Source organism: Hyla sarda, unplaced genomic scaffold, assembly GCF_029499605.1.
Source record: "Hyla sarda isolate aHylSar1 unplaced genomic scaffold, aHylSar1.hap1 scaffold_1263, whole genome shotgun sequence".
In the NCBI taxonomy this organism is placed as follows: Eukaryota; Metazoa; Chordata; class Amphibia; order Anura; family Hylidae; genus Hyla; species Hyla sarda.
Window position 1 is genome coordinate 41,949 of NW_026607885.1, and position 18,420 is coordinate 60,368.

Here is an 18,420-nt window from a genome sequence, read left to right on the forward strand (position 1 = left end):
GGATTGCATTTAAAAAGGCCCCGTGGGAGTGCAATGGGCCCCTGTCTTGCTGCTTAGCAATAATGGTATGGGTTTAGGTTCTGCTGTGTGTACTGGTGGTTGACTGCCCCCCAGCCCAGAGTGTGCATGGAAAATTGTCTGGCAGCCTCCCTGACAGCAAGCAGTGATAGTGCCCATGAAGGGGACCTTGTTGGGCCCGCCCCTTTCACGGTTATCGCTTCTCGGCCTTTTGGCTAAGATCAAGTGTAGTATCTGTTCTTATCAGTTTAATATCTGATACGTCCCCTATCTGGGGACCATATATTAAATGGATTTTTGAGAACGGGGGCCGATTTCGAAGCTTGCTTCCGTCGCCCTATGCATTGACCCGATATGGCAGTATCTTCGGGTACAGTGCACCACCCCCTTACAGGGTTAAAAAGAAAGATTCCTACTTTCATTGCTACCTGCTTGCTGGCTAGCCAGCTAGCCAGCCCTGTGGGCCTTGCTGCTGCTGCAGCCAAAAAACAAAAGGTGGTGCTGCTGCTGCTTCTGCTGCTTCTGCTTCTGCTTGTGTCTGGCCCCTGTTGGAGCGTCCAGGCACAGGACTTCTGCTGCTGCTGACTAAATGGCCTCCTTAATTGGATCATTTGAGTAGCCAGCACACCTGTGCAGGTAGGGCATGACATGATAGGCAGCTGCCTTGATAGCGGGTGGGTGCTGAATGTTCCTAATTGACAAAATAAGATTAATGCTTATGAAGAAATATAAAATCTCATCCCTTCCCCAATATCGCGCCACACCCCTACCCCTTAATTCCCTGGTTGAACGTGATGGACATATGTCTTTTTTCGACCGTACTAACTATGTAACTATGTAACATAACATGGGGGGGGGGGGGTCTCCTGGCTGTTCACACAGGTGTGTCATTGCTGTACATTGACCATGCATTGCTTCTGTGGTATTGCAAAGGCAAAGACAAATGCTTCCAGCCATCCATTGCACTAATGGATTGGTCATCAGCTGGCTGTCTATGTCCCGCATCAATATAGACCAAAGTACAGAGGGTTAGGCTATGCTATTGTGCACCTACCTGATGCATCAGAAGGTGCGAGGCCCTTGCTAAATTCTGTGCACAGACTTTGAGATCTATGCTTTAGACTGTATCTAAACCTGCTCCAACATGGACTGACATTCTGGCCTACTTTCAGCCGATGCGACTTGTCTGTCGCTGAACAGTCGCTTTTTATGTATTCAGCACCTATGTATAATGTTGTAAAAATGCTCTAGAAGCTAAAGTCGCAGAAATGTCACACATATTTGGCCTGCAACTTTCTGTGCGACAAATTCAGACAGGAAAAATCAGTATAAATCCTTAGAAAATTATCCCCCAGTGTCTCCATCTGCTGGCGGTATTGAATAAGCATTGCTGCACTGATGGGGTATGCATTAGACGAAAAAAAAGAAGAAAAAGAAGAATAATACGCCCAGAAAAGAGGCGAAAAGGAGAAAAACGTAAAAAAACGTGAAAAAAAAGTAAGAGGAAGAGAAGGGAAAAAAAGGTGGAAATGGGTTTAAAAGTGATTTCGGCGGAGAAATATATATATATATATATATATATATATATATATATATATATATATATATGCGCACACACACACATAGATATAAACGTATTCTCCGTTGAGATATTGCAGCCGCTGCTGTGTCCAGGCCCAGGAGCCTTAGCACTGTGCTGTGATGTCACTCAATACCACTGACATCACTAGGTGTAAACAACATCTCTCCTTTGCTGTGTATGTGACTATGGAGCTGTTTGGTGATGTCGTCTATTACGGCCTTCATAGAAGCAACAGGAGATTGTTGCATCCATCTTGAACCCTCAGAACTACAGTGCTATGATGTCACTCACTTCCACAGGCCTTGCAGAGTGTAAACAACAACAACCCAGCTTTGTTGTGTATGTAACCAAAGGGATTTGTGATGTCACCTAGAACCTTCACAGCAGCGACAGCTTTATGAGGAGCATCAGCACTGCTCTGCCTGAGCAGAACCATCACCGCCATAGGTTGTCAAATAACCCGGATTTAACCCACACAGGTAAGTCCAATGGGGTGCAGGCATGTCCTCTATGCTTACAGCTTCCCGTGGGTGTTGGTTTGATACCGTTTGGGGACAGCCAAGGAGGCATCTGCAGGCAACAAAGGTAGGTGTGTGCTTGTGTGTGTGTTTCCTATGCAGATCCTAAGCCCAGTGTCACATGCAAGTAGGAGGAGTAAGAAGGGTTCCTGGCAAATCCGGGTTATGGATTGCATTTAAAAAGGCCCCGTGGGAGTGCAATGGGCCCCTGTCTTGCTGCTTAGCAATAATGGTATGGGTTTAGGTTCTGCTGTGTGTACTGGTGGTTGACTGCCCCCCAGCCCAGAGTGTGCATGGAAAATTGTCTGGCAGCCTCCCTGACAGCAAGCAGTGATAGTGCCCATGAAGGGGACCTTGTTGGGCCCGCCCCTTTCACGGTTATCGCTTCTCGGCCTTTTGGCTAAGATCAAGTGTAGTATCTGTTCTTATCAGTTTAATATCTGATACGTCCCCTATCTGGGGACCATATATTAAATGGATTTTTGAGAACGGGGGCCGATTTCGAAGCTTGCTTCCGTCGCCCTATGCATTGACCCGATATGGCAGTATCTTCGGGTACAGTGCACCACCCCCTTACAGGGTTAAAAAGAAAGATTCCTACTTTCATTGCTACCTGCTTGCTGGCTAGCCAGCTAGCCAGCCCTGTGGGCCTTGCTGCTGCTGCAGCCAAAAAACAAAAGGTGGTGCTGCTGCTGCTTCTGCTTCTGCTTGTGTCTGGCCCCTGTTGGAGCGTCCAGGCACAGGACTTCTGCTGCTGCTGACTAAATGGCCTCCTTAATTGGATCATTTGAGTAGCCAGCACACCTGTGCAGGTAGGGCATGACATGATAGGCAGCTGCCTTGATAGCGGGTGGGTGCTGAATGTTCCTAATTGACAAAATAAGATTAATGCTTATGAAGAAATATAAAATCTCATCCCTTCCCCAATATCGCGCCACACCCCTACCCCTTAATTCCCTGGTTGAACGTGATGGACATATGTCTTTTTTCGACCGTACTAACTATGTAACTATGTAACATAACATGGGGGGGGGGGGGGGGGGGGGTCTCCTGGCTGTTCACACAGGTGTGTCATTGCTGTACATTGACCATGCATTGCTTCTGTGGTATTGCAAAGGCAAAGACAAATGCTTCCAGCCATCCATTGCACTAATGGATTGGTCATCAGCTGGCTGTCTATGTCCCGCATCAATATAGACCAAAGTACAGAGGGTTAGGCTATGCTATTGTGCACCTACCTGATGCATCAGAAGGTGCGAGGCCCTTGCTAAATTCTGTGCACAGACTTTGAGATCTATGCTTTAGACTGTATCTAAACCTGCTCCAACATGGACTGACATTCTGGCCTACTTTCAGCCGATGCGACTTGTCTGTCGCTGAACAGTCGCTTTTTATGTATTCAGCACCTATGTATAATGTTGTAAAAATGCTCTAGAAGCTAAAGTCGCAGAAATGTCACACATATTTGGCCTGCAACTTTCTGTGCGACAAATTCAGACAGGAAAAATCAGTATAAATCCTTAGAAAATTATCCCCCAGTGTCTCCATCTGCTGGCGGTATTGAATAAGCATTGCTGCACTGATGGGGTATGCATTAGACGAAAAAAAAGAAGAAAAAGAAGAATAATACGCCCAGAAAAGAGGCGAAAAGGAGAAAAACGTAAAAAAACGTGAAAAAAAAGTAAGAGGAAGAGAAGGGAAAAAAAGGTGGAAATGGGTTTAAAAGTGATTTCGGCGGAGAAATATATATATATATATATATATATATATATATATATATATGCGCACACACACACATAGATATAAACGTATTCTCCGTTGAGATATTGCAGCCGCTGCTGTGTCCAGGCCCAGGAGCCTTAGCACTGTGCTGTGATGTCACTCAATACCACTGACATCACTAGGTGTAAACAACATCTCTCCTTTGCTGTGTATGTGACTATGGAGCTGTTTGGTGATGTCGTCTATTACGGCCTTCATAGAAGCAACAGGAGATTGTTGCATCCATCTTGAACCCTCAGAACTACAGTGCTATGATGTCACTCACTTCCACAGGCCTTGCAGAGTGTAAACAACAACAACCCAGCTTTGTTGTGTATGTAACCATAGGGATTTGTGATGTCACCTAGAACCTTCACAGCAGCGACAGCTTTATGAGGAGCATCAGCACTGCTCTGCCTGAGCAGAACCATCACCGCCATAGGTTGTCAAATAACCCGGATTTAACCCACACAGGTAAGTCCAATGGGGTGCAGGCATGTCCTCTATGCTTACAGCTTCCCGTGGGTGTTGGTTTGATACCGTTTGGGGACAGCCAAGGAGGCATCTGCAGGCAACAAAGGTAGGTGTGTGCTTGTGTGTGTGTTTCCTATGCAGATCCTAAGCCCAGTGTCACATGCAAGTAGGAGGAGTAAGAAGGGTTCCTGGCAAATCCGGGTTATGGATTGCATTTAAAAAGGCCCCGTGGGAGTGCAATGGGCCCCTGTCTTGCTGCTTAGCAATAATGGTATGGGTTTAGGTTCTGCTGTGTGTACTGGTGGTTGACTGCCCCCCAGCCCAGAGTGTGCATGGAAAATTGTCTGGCAGCCTCCCTGACAGCAAGCAGTGATAGTGCCCATGAAGGGGACCTTGTTGGGCCCGCCCCTTTCACGGTTATCGCTTCTCGGCCTTTTGGCTAAGATCAAGTGTAGTATCTGTTCTTATCAGACGGTTCCTGGGCGGGTGAGCCCGTGCGGCTCATCAACGTGTATGCCTCCCCTGAGAGGGATGTCCGACTGGAGGTTCTCCAGGCCCTGCGGGCTGAACTCGCCACCACTAGAGCAGTAGTGTTGGGTGGTGACTTCAACTGCCCCATTGAGGTGGAGGGGCGCAGTTCTGGCACATCCGCCAGCCTGGACGTGACGTCTAAACTGCTGATTGAGATGGTGACGGAGGCATCCTTGCAGGACGTTGTCGGGTCCATCGGGAACGGCTCCGTAAACTATACGTGGAGCCGCCCCGATGGCTCGCTCCGTTCTCGGATAGACTTCATCTTCACTTCGAGAGCAGTCAGAAAGGTGTCGTACTCTATGGTCCCCTGCTTCTTCTCTGACCACAGGGCCATTCGATTCCGGGGGACTCTGGGCCATGGATTCCCACCTGGCCCGGGCTCCTGGAAGTTGAATTGTGCCCTGTTGGAGCAGAGGGAGGTCATGGAGGAACTTAGGGATGCTTACCTTGTATGGCGAAATGACAAATGTCTGTTCAAGTGCATCAGCGATTGGTGGGAATATGTTAAAGTCGAATTCCGTTGTTTCTTTCAGGCAAAAGGCAGACAACAGGCGTGTGCGAAGAAGTGGGACTTGAGGAAACTGCAGCGCGAGCTGCGGTCCCTGCAGGACCTGCTCCAGTGTGGCTGGGACGTCAGGGAGGAGCTGGAAGAGACCAAAAAGAGCTTGAAAAGGCACTTTGAGGAGGAATCCAAGCGAATCGTCTTTCGTTCCAAGGTGGAGAACCTGGAGAAGGGTGAGAAATGTAACTCTTTCTTTTTCAGGAAGCTCCATGCCGGCCACACGCCCCTGACTGAGCTACGAGATGAGACCGGACACATGAGGAGCGGCAAGGAGGAAGTGGTGGGGGTCGTCCACGACTTCTACGGCAACCTCTACGCCCCCAAGTCATCCGACCCCGAAGCCGCCGAGAGGTTCCTGTCAGGTGTCACTAACGTTGTTGATCCCGCAGGTGCGGCGGCTATGGACGATCCCTTGACGGTGGGGGAGCTGCTCTCTGCCGCTAAATCCTTTAAGCCCGGCAGGACCCCGGGCAGTGACGGTCTCCCAGCCGAGCTCTACGTAGCGCTGGGTGACCTGATCTGTCCGGACCTGTTGGAGGTGTACGAGGAGATGGTGGTGGGGGGCAGAATGCCTCCGTCGTTGAGGGAAGGGATGATCACGATCTTGTATAAGCGGAAGGGGGAGAGATGTGACCTGAAAAACTGGCGTCCCATCTCTCTCCTGAACGTGGACTACAAGATCCTCGCCAAGGTGCTGGCCAACAGGCTGAAACCTGTCATGGGGCAGATCGTCCATCCGGACCAGACCTGCAGCATTCCTGGCCGCAGGATTGCCGACAGCCTTGCCCTTGTGAGAGACACGGTCCATTACATCCAGGACCGCGGGGGCCGCGCCGCCCTGGTCAGCTTAGATCAGGAGAAGGCGTTCGACCGTGTCTCCCACGCATTCATGGACAGGGTTTTGCGCAGGCTGGGTCTGGGGAAGATGTTTTGCTCTTTTGTTAACGTTATGTATTTTGACATTTACAGCACGGTGTTGGTGAACGGCTGGAAGACTGACCCCTTTCCTATTCTTTCAGGGGTTAGACAAGGCTGCCCTCTTTCACCTCTCCTTTTTGTTTGTGTTATAGAGCTCTTCGCTGAGACTATCCGGCAGAATGGAGAGATCAGAGGGATCACCGCACCAGGACCAGATCGCCACGAGGTCAAGTGCTCGCTCTACATGGACGACGTGACCGTCTTCTGCGCTGACCAGCGTTCGGTGACTGCACTCGTCCAGACCTGCGAGGACTTCGGCAGAGCTTCGGGGGCAAAAGTCAACTGCGGGAAGTCGGAGGCCATGCTCTTCGGGGAATGGCACCTGGCTTCTTCCGCCCCCTTCCCCTTTACTATTAAGCCGGACTTCATTCAAATTCTTGGAGTCTGGTTCGGGAAGGAAGGAGCGGCCCTTAAGTCTTGGCAAGACCGACTAGGAAGGATAAACTCGAAGATCGGACTGTGGAGCTCCAGAAAGCTCACGATGGAAGGCAAGGCACTTGTCCTGCGGAGTGAAGTTTTGCCTGTGCTCCAATATACCGCACAGGCCTGGCCTCCCCATACCACCGTTTGCAAGGCCATCACCCGGACAGTGTTTGGCTTCGTCTGGGGCAAAATGGACAGAGTCAAGAGGACCGTGATGTACAAGGAACCCCGCAAGGGTGGGAAGGGAATACCCGACATCCCCGCTCTGCTGAGGGCCTCCTTTGCATGTGTCACGGTGCAGCGGACTCTTGTAGAAAAGACTGGCTCAGCGGGCAGGTCCATGTCTCGCTTGCTTCTCATGCCCCTCTGGAGACAGCTGGGCTGGGACAAGTGGGACAGCTCCATCCCTTACAACTGGAACACTCCCTGGTTCTATGGGGATGTTGTCCGGTTTGTGAGGGAGCACCAGCTGGAAGGACTGAAACCAGACCTATGGAAGCCAAAGACAATCCACAAGCTCATCCGAGCTAAGGACTCGACCGAGCTGGTTCCGGGACTCCCCGCAGCCACTGCAGAGACAGTTTGGAACAATGTGGCCTCAAAGCGGCTTACCAATGGACACAAGGACTTGTCGTGGATGGCCGTCATGGGAGGTCTCTCTCTCAGGTCATTCATGCATGCCCGCAACCTGTGCAAGACCCGGTACTGCCCCCGTTGCCCCTACGTGGAGGAAACATCTTTCCACGTGTTTTGGCAGTGCCCCTTTGCACAGGGTCTGTTGGACGCCCTAGAACAGGAACTCAGAGACTCAGTGCCCAGGAGCTGCCTATCGTACCATTCGGTGCTTTACGGCCTGTTCCCTGGGACCCACGACGTGGAGGCCATCCAGGAGGCCTGGCGCCTTATGAACTGTTTTAAGGACGCAGTGTGGCTTGCCAGGAACCGCCTCGTGATCAACAGGGAAAACATGTCCGTCCGGGACTGCCGCAGGTTCATCAAGAACCTGCTTAGAGACTATTCCATCTTGGACAGCTCGGCCGTTGATGAGGAAGAAGAGGAGTGAAGACCCCTCTCCTTCTCCCATGTCTCCCTGAAGATACAGCCCAACAGTTTGGCCCTGTGATCCGCCCCCTCCCTACCCCCACATAGTCGCCCACACCCCTACCCCGATCACAGATTGTATTATTTGGTTTTTGTTTGATCTCTTGTGCCTTTATATTGCAGGATTGAGCTGAATGTTAGAGTAGCATGGTGTGCGATGTATAGCTTAGGGAACCTTTGCTGTGTATTGTACTATCATGCTTTGTGTGACTGTAATTTATTGTACGACTTGTAATGACTGAACGGAAAATAAAGCTCTTTCAATCAAAAATCTGTTCTTATCAGTTTAATATCTGATACGTCCCCTATCTGGGGACCATATATTAAATGGATTTTTGAGAACGGGGGCCGATTTCGAAGCTTGCTTCCGTCGCCCTATGCATTGACCCGATATGGCAGTATCTTCGGGTACAGTGCACCACCCCCTTACAGGGTTAAAAAGAAAGATTCCTACTTTCATTGCTACCTGCTTGCTGGCTAGCCAGCTAGCCAGCCCTGTGGGCCTTGCTGCTGCTGCAGCCAAAAAACAAAAGGTGGTGCTGCTGCTGCTTCTGCTTGTGTCTGGCCCCTGTTGGAGCGTCCAGGCACAGGACTTCTGCTGCTGCTGACTAAATGGCCTCCTTAATTGGATCATTTGAGTAGCCAGCACACCTGTGCAGGTAGGGCATGACATGATAGGCAGCTGCCTTGATAGCGGGTGGGTGCTGAATGTTCCTAATTGACAAAATAAGATTAATGCTTATGAAGAAATATAAAATCTCATCCCTTCCCCAATATCGCGCCACACCCCTACCCCTTAATTCCCTGGTTGAACGTGATGGACATATGTCTTTTTTCGACCGTACTAACTATGTAACTATGTAACATAACATGGGGGGGGGGGTCTCCTGGCTGTTCACACAGGTGTGTCATTGCTGTACATTGACCATGCATTGCTTCTGTGGTATTGCAAAGGCAAAGACAAATGCTTCCAGCCATCCATTGCACTAATGGATTGGTCATCAGCTGGCTGTCTATGTCCCGCATCAATATAGACCAAAGTACAGAGGGTTAGGCTATGCTATTGTGCACCTACCTGATGCATCAGAAGGTGCGAGGCCCTTGCTAAATTCTGTGCACAGACTTTGAGATCTATGCTTTAGACTGTATCTAAACCTGCTCCAACATGGACTGACATTCTGGCCTACTTTCAGCCGATGCGACTTGTCTGTCGCTGAACAGTCGCTTTTTATGTATTCAGCACCTATGTATAATGTTGTAAAAATGCTCTAGAAGCTAAAGTCGCAGAAATGTCACACATATTTGGCCTGCAACTTTCTGTGCGACAAATTCAGACAGGAAAAATCAGTATAAATCCTTAGAAAATTATCCCCCAGTGTCTCCATCTGCTGGCGGTATTGAATAAGCATTGCTGCACTGATGGGGTATGCATTAGACGAAAAAAAAGAAGAAAAAGAAGAATAATACGCCCAGAAAAGAGGCGAAAAGGAGAAAAACGTAAAAAAACGTGAAAAAAAAGTAAGAGGAAGAGAAGGGAAAAAAAGGTGGAAATGGGTTTAAAAGTGATTTCGGCGGAGAAATATATATATATATATATATATATATATATATATATATATATATATATGCGCACACACACACATAGATATAAACGTATTCTCCGTTGAGATATTGCAGCCGCTGCTGTGTCCAGGCCCAGGAGCCTTAGCACTGTGCTGTGATGTCACTCAATACCACTGACATCACTAGGTGTAAACAACATCTCTCCTTTGCTGTGTATGTGACTATGGAGCTGTTTGGTGATGTCGTCTATTACGGCCTTCATAGAAGCAACAGGAGATTGTTGCATCCATCTTGAACCCTCAGAACTACAGTGCTATGATGTCACTCACTTCCACAGGCCTTGCAGAGTGTAAACAACAACAACCCAGCTTTGTTGTGTATGTAACCAAAGGGATTTGTGATGTCACCTAGAACCTTCACAGCAGCGACAGCTTTATGAGGAGCATCAGCACTGCTCTGCCTGAGCAGAACCATCACCGCCATAGGTTGTCAAATAACCCGGATTTAACCCACACAGGTAAGTCCAATGGGGTGCAGGCATGTCCTCTATGCTTACAGCTTCCCGTGGGTGTTGGTTTGATACCGTTTGGGGACAGCCAAGGAGGCATCTGCAGGCAACAAAGGTAGGTGTGTGCTTGTGTGTGTGTTTCCTATGCAGATCCTAAGCCCAGTGTCACATGCAAGTAGGAGGAGTAAGAAGGGTTCCTGGCAAATCCGGGTTATGGATTGCATTTAAAAAGGCCCCGTGGGAGTGCAATGGGCCCCTGTCTTGCTGCTTAGCAATAATGGTATGGGTTTAGGTTCTGCTGTGTGTACTGGTGGTTGACTGCCCCCCAGCCCAGAGTGTGCATGGAAAATTGTCTGGCAGCCTCCCTGACAGCAAGCAGTGATAGTGCCCATGAAGGGGACCTTGTTGGGCCCGCCCCTTTCACGGTTATCGCTTCTCGGCCTTTTGGCTAAGATCAAGTGTAGTATCTGTTCTTATCAGTTTAATATCTGATACGTCCCCTATCTGGGGACCATATATTAAATGGATTTTTGAGAACGGGGGCCGATTTCGAAGCTTGCTTCCGTCGCCCTATGCATTGACCCGATATGGCAGTATCTTCGGGTACAGTGCACCACCCCCTTACAGGGTTAAAAAGAAAGATTCCTACTTTCATTGCTACCTGCTTGCTGGCTAGCCAGCTAGCCAGCCCTGTGGGCCTTGCTGCTGCTGCAGCCAAAAAACAAAAGGTGGTGCTGCTGCTGCTTCTGCTTCTGCTTGTGTCTGGCCCCTGTTGGAGCGTCCAGGCACAGGACTTCTGCTGCTGCTGACTAAATGGCCTCCTTAATTGGATCATTTGAGTAGCCAGCACACCTGTGCAGGTAGGGCATGACATGATAGGCAGCTGCCTTGATAGCGGGTGGGTGCTGAATGTTCCTAATTGACAAAATAAGATTAATGCTTATGAAGAAATATAAAATCTCATCCCTTCCCCAATATCGCGCCACACCCCTACCCCTTAATTCCCTGGTTGAACGTGATGGACATATGTCTTTTTTCGACCGTACTAACTATGTAACTATGTAACATAACATGGGGGGGGGGGGGGGGGGTCTCCTGGCTGTTCACACAGGTGTGTCATTGCTGTACATTGACCATGCATTGCTTCTGTGGTATTGCAAAGGCAAAGACAAATGCTTCCAGCCATCCATTGCACTAATGGATTGGTCATCAGCTGGCTGTCTATGTCCCGCATCAATATAGACCAAAGTACAGAGGGTTAGGCTATGCTATTGTGCACCTACCTGATGCATCAGAAGGTGCGAGGCCCTTGCTAAATTCTGTGCACAGACTTTGAGATCTATGCTTTAGACTGTATCTAAACCTGCTCCAACATGGACTGACATTCTGGCCTACTTTCAGCCGATGCGACTTGTCTGTCGCTGAACAGTCGCTTTTTATGTATTCAGCACCTATGTATAATGTTGTAAAAATGCTCTAGAAGCTAAAGTCGCAGAAATGTCACACATATTTGGCCTGCAACTTTCTGTGCGACAAATTCAGACAGGAAAAATCAGTATAAATCCTTAGAAAATTATCCCCCAGTGTCTCCATCTGCTGGCGGTATTGAATAAGCATTGCTGCACTGATGGGGTATGCATTAGACGAAAAAAAAGAAGAAAAAGAAGAATAATACGCCCAGAAAAGAGGCGAAAAGGAGAAAAACGTAAAAAAACGTGAAAAAAAAGTAAGAGGAAGAGAAGGGAAAAAAAGGTGGAAATGGGTTTAAAAGTGATTTCGGCGGAGAAATATATATATATATATATATATATATATATATATATATATATATATGCGCACACACACACATAGATATAAACGTATTCTCCGTTGAGATATTGCAGCCGCTGCTGTGTCCAGGCCCAGGAGCCTTAGCACTGTGCTGTGATGTCACTCAATATCACTGACATCACTAGGTGTAAACAACATCTCTCCTTTGCTGTGTATGTGACTATGGAGCTGTTTGGTGATGTCGTCTATTACGGCCTTCATAGAAGCAACAGGAGATTGTTGCATCCATCTTGAACCCTCAGAACTACAGTGCTATGATGTCACTCACTTCCACAGGCCTTGCAGAGTGTAAACAACAACAACCCAGCTTTGTTGTGTATGTAACCAAAGGGATTTGTGATGTCACCTAGAACCTTCACAGCAGCGACAGCTTTATGAGGAGCATCAGCACTGCTCTGCCTGAGCAGAACCATCACCGCCATAGGTTGTCAAATAACCCGGATTTAACCCACACAGGTAAGTCCAATGGGGTGCAGGCATGTCCTCTATGCTTACAGCTTCCCGTGGGTGTTGGTTTGATACCGTTTGGGGACAGCCAAGGAGGCATCTGCAGGCAACAAAGGTAGGTGTGTGCTTGTGTGTGTGTTTCCTATGCAGATCCTAAGCCCAGTGTCACATGCAAGTAGGAGGAGTAAGAAGGGTTCCTGGCAAATCCGGGTTATGGATTGCATTTAAAAAGGCCCCGTGGGAGTGCAATGGGCCCCTGTCTTGCTGCTTAGCAATAATGGTATGGGTTTAGGTTCTGCTGTGTGTACTGGTGGTTGACTGCCCCCCAGCCCCAGAGTGTGCATGGAAAATTGTCTGGCAGCCTCCCTGACAGCAAGCAGTGATAGTGCCCATGAAGGGGACCTTGTTGGGCCCGCCCCTTTCACGGTTATCGCTTCTCGGCCTTTTGGCTAAGATCAAGTGTAGTATCTGTTCTTATCAGTTTAATATCTGATACGTCCCCTATCTGGGGACCATATATTAAATGGATTTTTGAGAACGAGAACGGGGGCCGATTTCGAAGCTTGCTTCCGTCGCCCTATGCATTGACCCGATATGGCAGTATCTTCGGGTACAGTGCACCACCCCCTTACAGGGTTAAAAAGAAAGATTCCTACTTTCATTGCTACCTGCTTGCTGGCTAGCCAGCTAGCCAGCCCTGTGGGCCTTGCTGCTGCTGCAGCCAAAAAACAAAAGGTGGTGCTGCTGCTGCTTCTGCTGCTTCTGCTTCTGCTTGTGTCTGGCCCCTGTTGGAGCGTCCAGGCACAGGACTTCTGCTGCTGCTGACTAAATGGCCTCCTTAATTGGATCATTTGAGTAGCCAGCACACCTGTGCAGGTAGGGCATGACATGATAGGCAGCTGCCTTGATAGCGGGTGGGTGCTGAATGTTCCTAATTGACAAAATAAGATTAATGCTTATGAAGAAATATAAAATCTCATCCCTTCCCCAATATCGCGCCACACCCCTACCCCTTAATTCCCTGGTTGAACGTGATGGACATATGTCTTTTTTCGACCGTACTAACTATGTAACTATGTAACATAACATGGGGGGGGGGGGGGGGGGTCTCCTGGCTGTTCACACAGGTGTGTCATTGCTGTACATTGACCATGCATTGCTTCTGTGGTATTGCAAAGGCAAAGACAAATGCTTCCAGCCATCCATTGCACTAATGGATTGGTCATCAGCTGGCTGTCTATGTCCCGCATCAATATAGACCAAAGTACAGAGGGTTAGGCTATGCTATTGTGCACCTTCCTGATGCATCAGAAGGTGCGAGGCCCTTGCTAAATTCTGTGCACAGACTTTGAGATCTATGCTTTAGACTGTATCTAAACCTGCTCCAACATGGACTGACATTCTGGCCTACTTTCAGCCGATGCGACTTGTCTGTCGCTGAACAGTCGCTTTTTATGTATTCAGCACCTATGTATAATGTTGTAAAAATGCTCTAGAAGCTAAAGTCGCAGAAATGTCACACATATTTGGCCTGCAACTTTCTGTGCGACAAATTCAGACAGGAAAAATCAGTATAAATCCTTAGAAAATTATCCCCCAGTGTCTCCATCTGCTGGCGGTATTGAATAAGCATTGCTGCACTGATGGGGTATGCATTAGACGAAAAAAAAGAAGAAAAAGAAGAATAATACGCCCAGAAAAGAGGCGAAAAGGAGAAAAACGTAAAAAAACGTGAAAAAAAAGTAAGAGGAAGAGAAGGGAAAAAAAGGTGGAAATGGGTTTAAAAGTGATTTCGGCGGAGAAATATATATATATATATATATATATATATATATATATATATATATATGCGCACACACACACATAGATATAAACGTATTCTCCGTTGAGATATTGCAGCCGCTGCTGTGTCCAGGCCCAGGAGCCTTAGCACTGTGCTGTGATGTCACTCAATACCACTGACATCACTAGGTGTAAACAACATCTCTCCTTTGCTGTGTATGTGACTATGGAGCTGTTTGGTGATGTCGTCTATTACGGCCTTCATAGAAGCAACAGGAGATTGTTGCATCCATCTTGAACCCTCAGAACTACAGTGCTATGATGTCACTCACTTCCACAGGCCTTGCAGAGTGTAAACAACAACAACCCAGCTTTGTTGTGTATGTAACCAAAGGGATTTGTGATGTCACCTAGAACCTTCACAGCAGCGACAGCTTTATGAGGAGCATCAGCACTGCTCTGCCTGAGCAGAACCATCACCGCCATAGGTTGTCAAATAACCCGGATTTAACCCACACAGGTAAGTCCAATGGGGTGCAGGCATGTCCTCTATGCTTACAGCTTCCCGTGGGTGTTGGTTTGATACCGTTTGGGGACAGCCAAGGAGGCATCTGCAGGCAACAAAGGTAGGTGTGTGCTTGTGTGTGTGTTTCCTATGCAGATCCTAAGCCCAGTGTCACATGCAAGTAGGAGGAGTAAGAAGGGTTCCTGGCAAATCCGGGTTATGGATTGCATTTAAAAAGGCCCCGTGGGAGTGCAATGGGCCCCTGTCTTGCTGCTTAGCAATAATGGTATGGGTTTAGGTTCTGCTGTGTGTACTGGTGGTTGACTGCCCCCCAGCCCAGAGTGTGCATGGAAAATTGTCTGGCAGCCTCCCTGACAGCAAGCAGTGATAGTGCCCATGAAGGGGACCTTGTTGGGCCCGCCCCTTTCACGGTTATCGCTTCTCGGCCTTTTGGCTAAGATCAAGTGTAGTATCTGTTCTTATCAGTTTAATATCTGATACGTCCCCTATCTGGGGACCATATATTAAATGGATTTTTGAGAACGGGGGCCGATTTCGAAGCTTGCTTCCGTCGCCCTATGCATTGACCCGATATGGCAGTATCTTCGGGTACAGTGCACCACCCCCTTACAGGGTTAAAAAGAAAGATTCCTACTTTCATTGCTACCTGCTTGCTGGCTAGCCAGCTAGCCAGCCCTGTGGGCCTTGCTGCTGCTGCAGCCAAAAAACAAAAGGTGGTGCTGCTGCTGCTTCTGCTGCTTCTGCTTCTGCTTGTGTCTGGCCCCTGTTGGAGCGTCCAGGCACAGGACTTCTGCTGCTGCTGACTAAATGGCCTCCTTAATTGGATCATTTGAGTAGCCAGCACACCTGTGCAGGTAGGGCATGACATGATAGGCAGCTGCCTTGATAGCGGGTGGGTGCTGAATGTTCCTAATTGACAAAATAAGATTAATGCTTATGAAGAAATATAAAATCTCATCCCTTCCCCAATATCGCGCCACACCCCTACCCCTTAATTCCCTGGTTGAACGTGATGGACATATGTCTTTTTTCGACCGTACTAACTATGTAACTATGTAACATAACATGGGGGGGGGGGGGGGGGGGTCTCCTGGCTGTTCACACAGGTGTGTCATTGCTGTACATTGACCATGCATTGCTTCTGTGGTATTGCAAAGGCAAAGACAAATGCTTCCAGCCATCCATTGCACTAATGGATTGGTCATCAGCTGGCTGTCTATGTCCCGCATCAATATAGACCAAAGTACAGAGGATTAGGCTATGCTATTGTGCACCTACCTGATGCATCAGAAGGTGCGAGGCCCTTGCTAAATTCTGTGCACAGACTTTGAGATCTATGCTTTAGACTGTATCTAAACCTGCTCCAACATGGACTGACATTCTGGCCTACTTTCAGCCGATGCGACTTGTCTGTCGCTGAACAGTCGCTTTTTATGTATTCAGCACCTATGTATAATGTTGTAAAAATGCTCTAGAAGCTAAAGTCGCAGAAATGTCACACATATTTGGCCTGCAACTTTCTGTGCGACAAATTCAGACAGGAAAAATCAGTATAAATCCTTAGAAAATTATCCCCCAGTGTCTCCATCTGCTGGCGGTATTGAATAAGCATTGCTGCACTGATGGGGTATGCATTAGACGAAAAAAAAGAAGAAAAAGAAGAATAATACGCCCAGAAAAGAGGCGAAAAGGAGAAAAACGTAAAAAAACGTGAAAAAAAAGTAAGAGGAAGAGAAGGGAAAAAAAGGTGGAAATGGGTTTAAAAGTGATTTCGGCGGAGAAATATATATATATATATATATATATATATATATATATATATATGCGCACACACACACATAGATATAAACGTATTCTCCGTTGAGATATTGCAGCCGCTGCTGTGTCCAGGCCCAGGAGCCTTAGCACTGTGCTGTGATGTCACTCAATACCACTGACATCACTAGGTGTAAACAACATCTCTCCTTTGCTGTGTATGTGACTATGGAGCTGTTTGGTGATGTCGTCTATTACGGCCTTCATAGAAGCAACAGGAGATTGTTGCATCCATCTTGAACCCTCAGAACTACAGTGCTATGATGTCACTCACTTCCACAGGCCTTGCAGAGTGTAAACAACAACAACCCAGCTTTGTTGTGTATGTAACCAAAGGGATTTGTGATGTCACCTAGAACCTTCACAGCAGCGACAGCTTTATGAGGAGCATCAGCACTGCTCTGCCTGAGCAGAACCATCACCGCCATAGGTTGTCAAATAACCCGGATTTAACCCACACAGGTAAGTCCAATGGGGTGCAGGCATGTCCTCTATGCTTACAGCTTCCCGTGGGTGTTGGTTTGATACCGTTTGGGGACAGCCAAGGAGGCATCTGCAGGCAACAAAGGTAGGTGTGTGCTTGTGTGTGTGTTTCCTATGCAGATCCTAAGCCCAGTGTCACATGCAAGTAGGAGGAGTAAGAAGGGTTCCTGGCAAATCCGGGTTATGGATTGCATTTAAAAAGGCCCCGTGGGAGTGCAATGGGCCCCTGTCTTGCTGCTTAGCAATAATGGTATGGGTTTAGGTTCTGCTGTGTGTACTGGTGGTTGACTGCCCCCCAGCCCAGAGTGTGCATGGAAAATTGTCTGGCAGCCTCCCTGACAGCAAGCAGTGATAGTGCCCATGAAGGGGACCTTGTTGGGCCCGCCCCTTTCACGGTTATCGCTTCTCGGCCTTTTGGCTAAGATCAAGTGTAGTATCTGTTCTTATCAGTTTAATATCTGATACGTCCCCTATCTGGGGACCATATATTAAATGGATTTTTGAGAACGGGGGCCGATTTCGAAGCTTGCTTCCGTCGCCCTATGCATTGACCCGATATGGCAGTATCTTCGGGTACAGTGCACCACCCCCTTACAGGGTTAAAAAGAAAGATTCCTACTTTCATTGCTACCTGCTTGCTGGCTAGCCAGCTAGCCAGCCCTGTGGGCCTTGCTGCTGCTGCAGCCAAAAAACAAAAGGTGGTGCTGCTGCTGCTTCTGCTGCTTCTGCTTCTGCTTGTGTCTGGCCCCTGTTGGAGCGTCCAGGCACAGGACTTCTGCTGCTGCTGACTAAATGGCCTCCTTAATTGGATCATTTGAGTAGCCAGCACACCTGTGCAGGTAGGGCATGACATGATAGGCAGCTGCCTTGATAGCGGGTGGGTGCTGAATGTTCCTAATTGACAAAATAAGATTAATGCTTATGAAGAAATATAAAATCTCATCCCTTCCCCAATATCGCGCCACACCCCTACCCCTTAATTCCCTGGTTGAACGTGATGGACATATGTCTTTTTTCGACCGTACTAACTATGTAACTATGTAACATAACATGGGGGGGGGGGGGGGGGGGTCTCCTGGCTGTTCACACAGGTGTGTCATTGCTGTACATTGACCATGCATTGCTTCTGTGGTATTGCAAAGGCAAAGACAAATGCTTCCAGCCATCCATTGCACTAATGGATTGGTCATCAGCTGGCTGTCTATGTCCCGCATCAATATAGACCAAAGTACAGAGGGTTAGGCTATGCTATTGTGCACCTACCTGATGCATCAGAAGGTGCGAGGCCCTTGCTAAATTCTGTGCACAGACTTTGAGATCTATGCTTTAGACTGTATCTAAACCTGCTCCAACATGGACTGACATTCTGGCCTACTTTCAGCCGATGCGACTTGTCTGTCGCTGAACAGTCGCTTTTTATGTATTCAGCACCTATGTATAATGTTGTAAAAATGCTCTAGAAGCTAAAGTCGCAGAAATGTCACACATATTTGGCCTGCAACTTTCTGTGCGACA

At 48.1% G+C, this 18,420-nt stretch overlaps 6 non-coding genes and 2 pseudogenes across 6 annotated transcripts; all 8 read left to right on the top strand.

Moving 5' to 3' along the window:
• Positions 1-213: 213 nt before the first annotated feature.
• On the top strand, positions 214-404 carry LOC130304101 (U2 spliceosomal RNA). Its single transcript, XR_008853907.1, has one exon. It is a non-coding gene; the product is annotated as a U2 spliceosomal RNA (small nuclear RNA).
• Positions 405-2,498: 2,094 nt separating this feature from the next.
• On the top strand, positions 2,499-2,689 carry LOC130304102 (U2 spliceosomal RNA). Its single transcript, XR_008853908.1, has one exon. It is a non-coding gene; the product is annotated as a U2 spliceosomal RNA (small nuclear RNA).
• A 2,083-nt stretch (positions 2,690-4,772) lies between these two features.
• Positions 4,773-4,903, top strand: LOC130304129 (U2 spliceosomal RNA; annotated as a pseudogene).
• A 3,299-nt stretch (positions 4,904-8,202) lies between these two features.
• LOC130304127 (U2 spliceosomal RNA) lies at positions 8,203-8,375 on the top strand (annotated as a pseudogene).
• Positions 8,376-10,450: 2,075 nt separating this feature from the next.
• Positions 10,451-10,641, top strand: LOC130304103 (U2 spliceosomal RNA). Its single transcript, XR_008853909.1, has one exon. It is a non-coding gene; the product is annotated as a U2 spliceosomal RNA (small nuclear RNA).
• Positions 10,642-12,728: 2,087 nt separating this feature from the next.
• Positions 12,729-12,925, top strand: LOC130304126 (U2 spliceosomal RNA). Its single transcript, XR_008853931.1, has one exon. It is a non-coding gene; the product is annotated as a U2 spliceosomal RNA (small nuclear RNA).
• Positions 12,926-15,020: 2,095 nt separating this feature from the next.
• LOC130304104 (U2 spliceosomal RNA) lies at positions 15,021-15,211 on the top strand. The gene has a single exon (XR_008853910.1). It is a non-coding gene; the product is annotated as a U2 spliceosomal RNA (small nuclear RNA).
• A 2,092-nt stretch (positions 15,212-17,303) lies between these two features.
• On the top strand, positions 17,304-17,494 carry LOC130304105 (U2 spliceosomal RNA). The gene has a single exon (XR_008853911.1). It is a non-coding gene; the product is annotated as a U2 spliceosomal RNA (small nuclear RNA).
• The last annotated feature ends 926 nt before the right edge of the window (positions 17,495-18,420 follow it).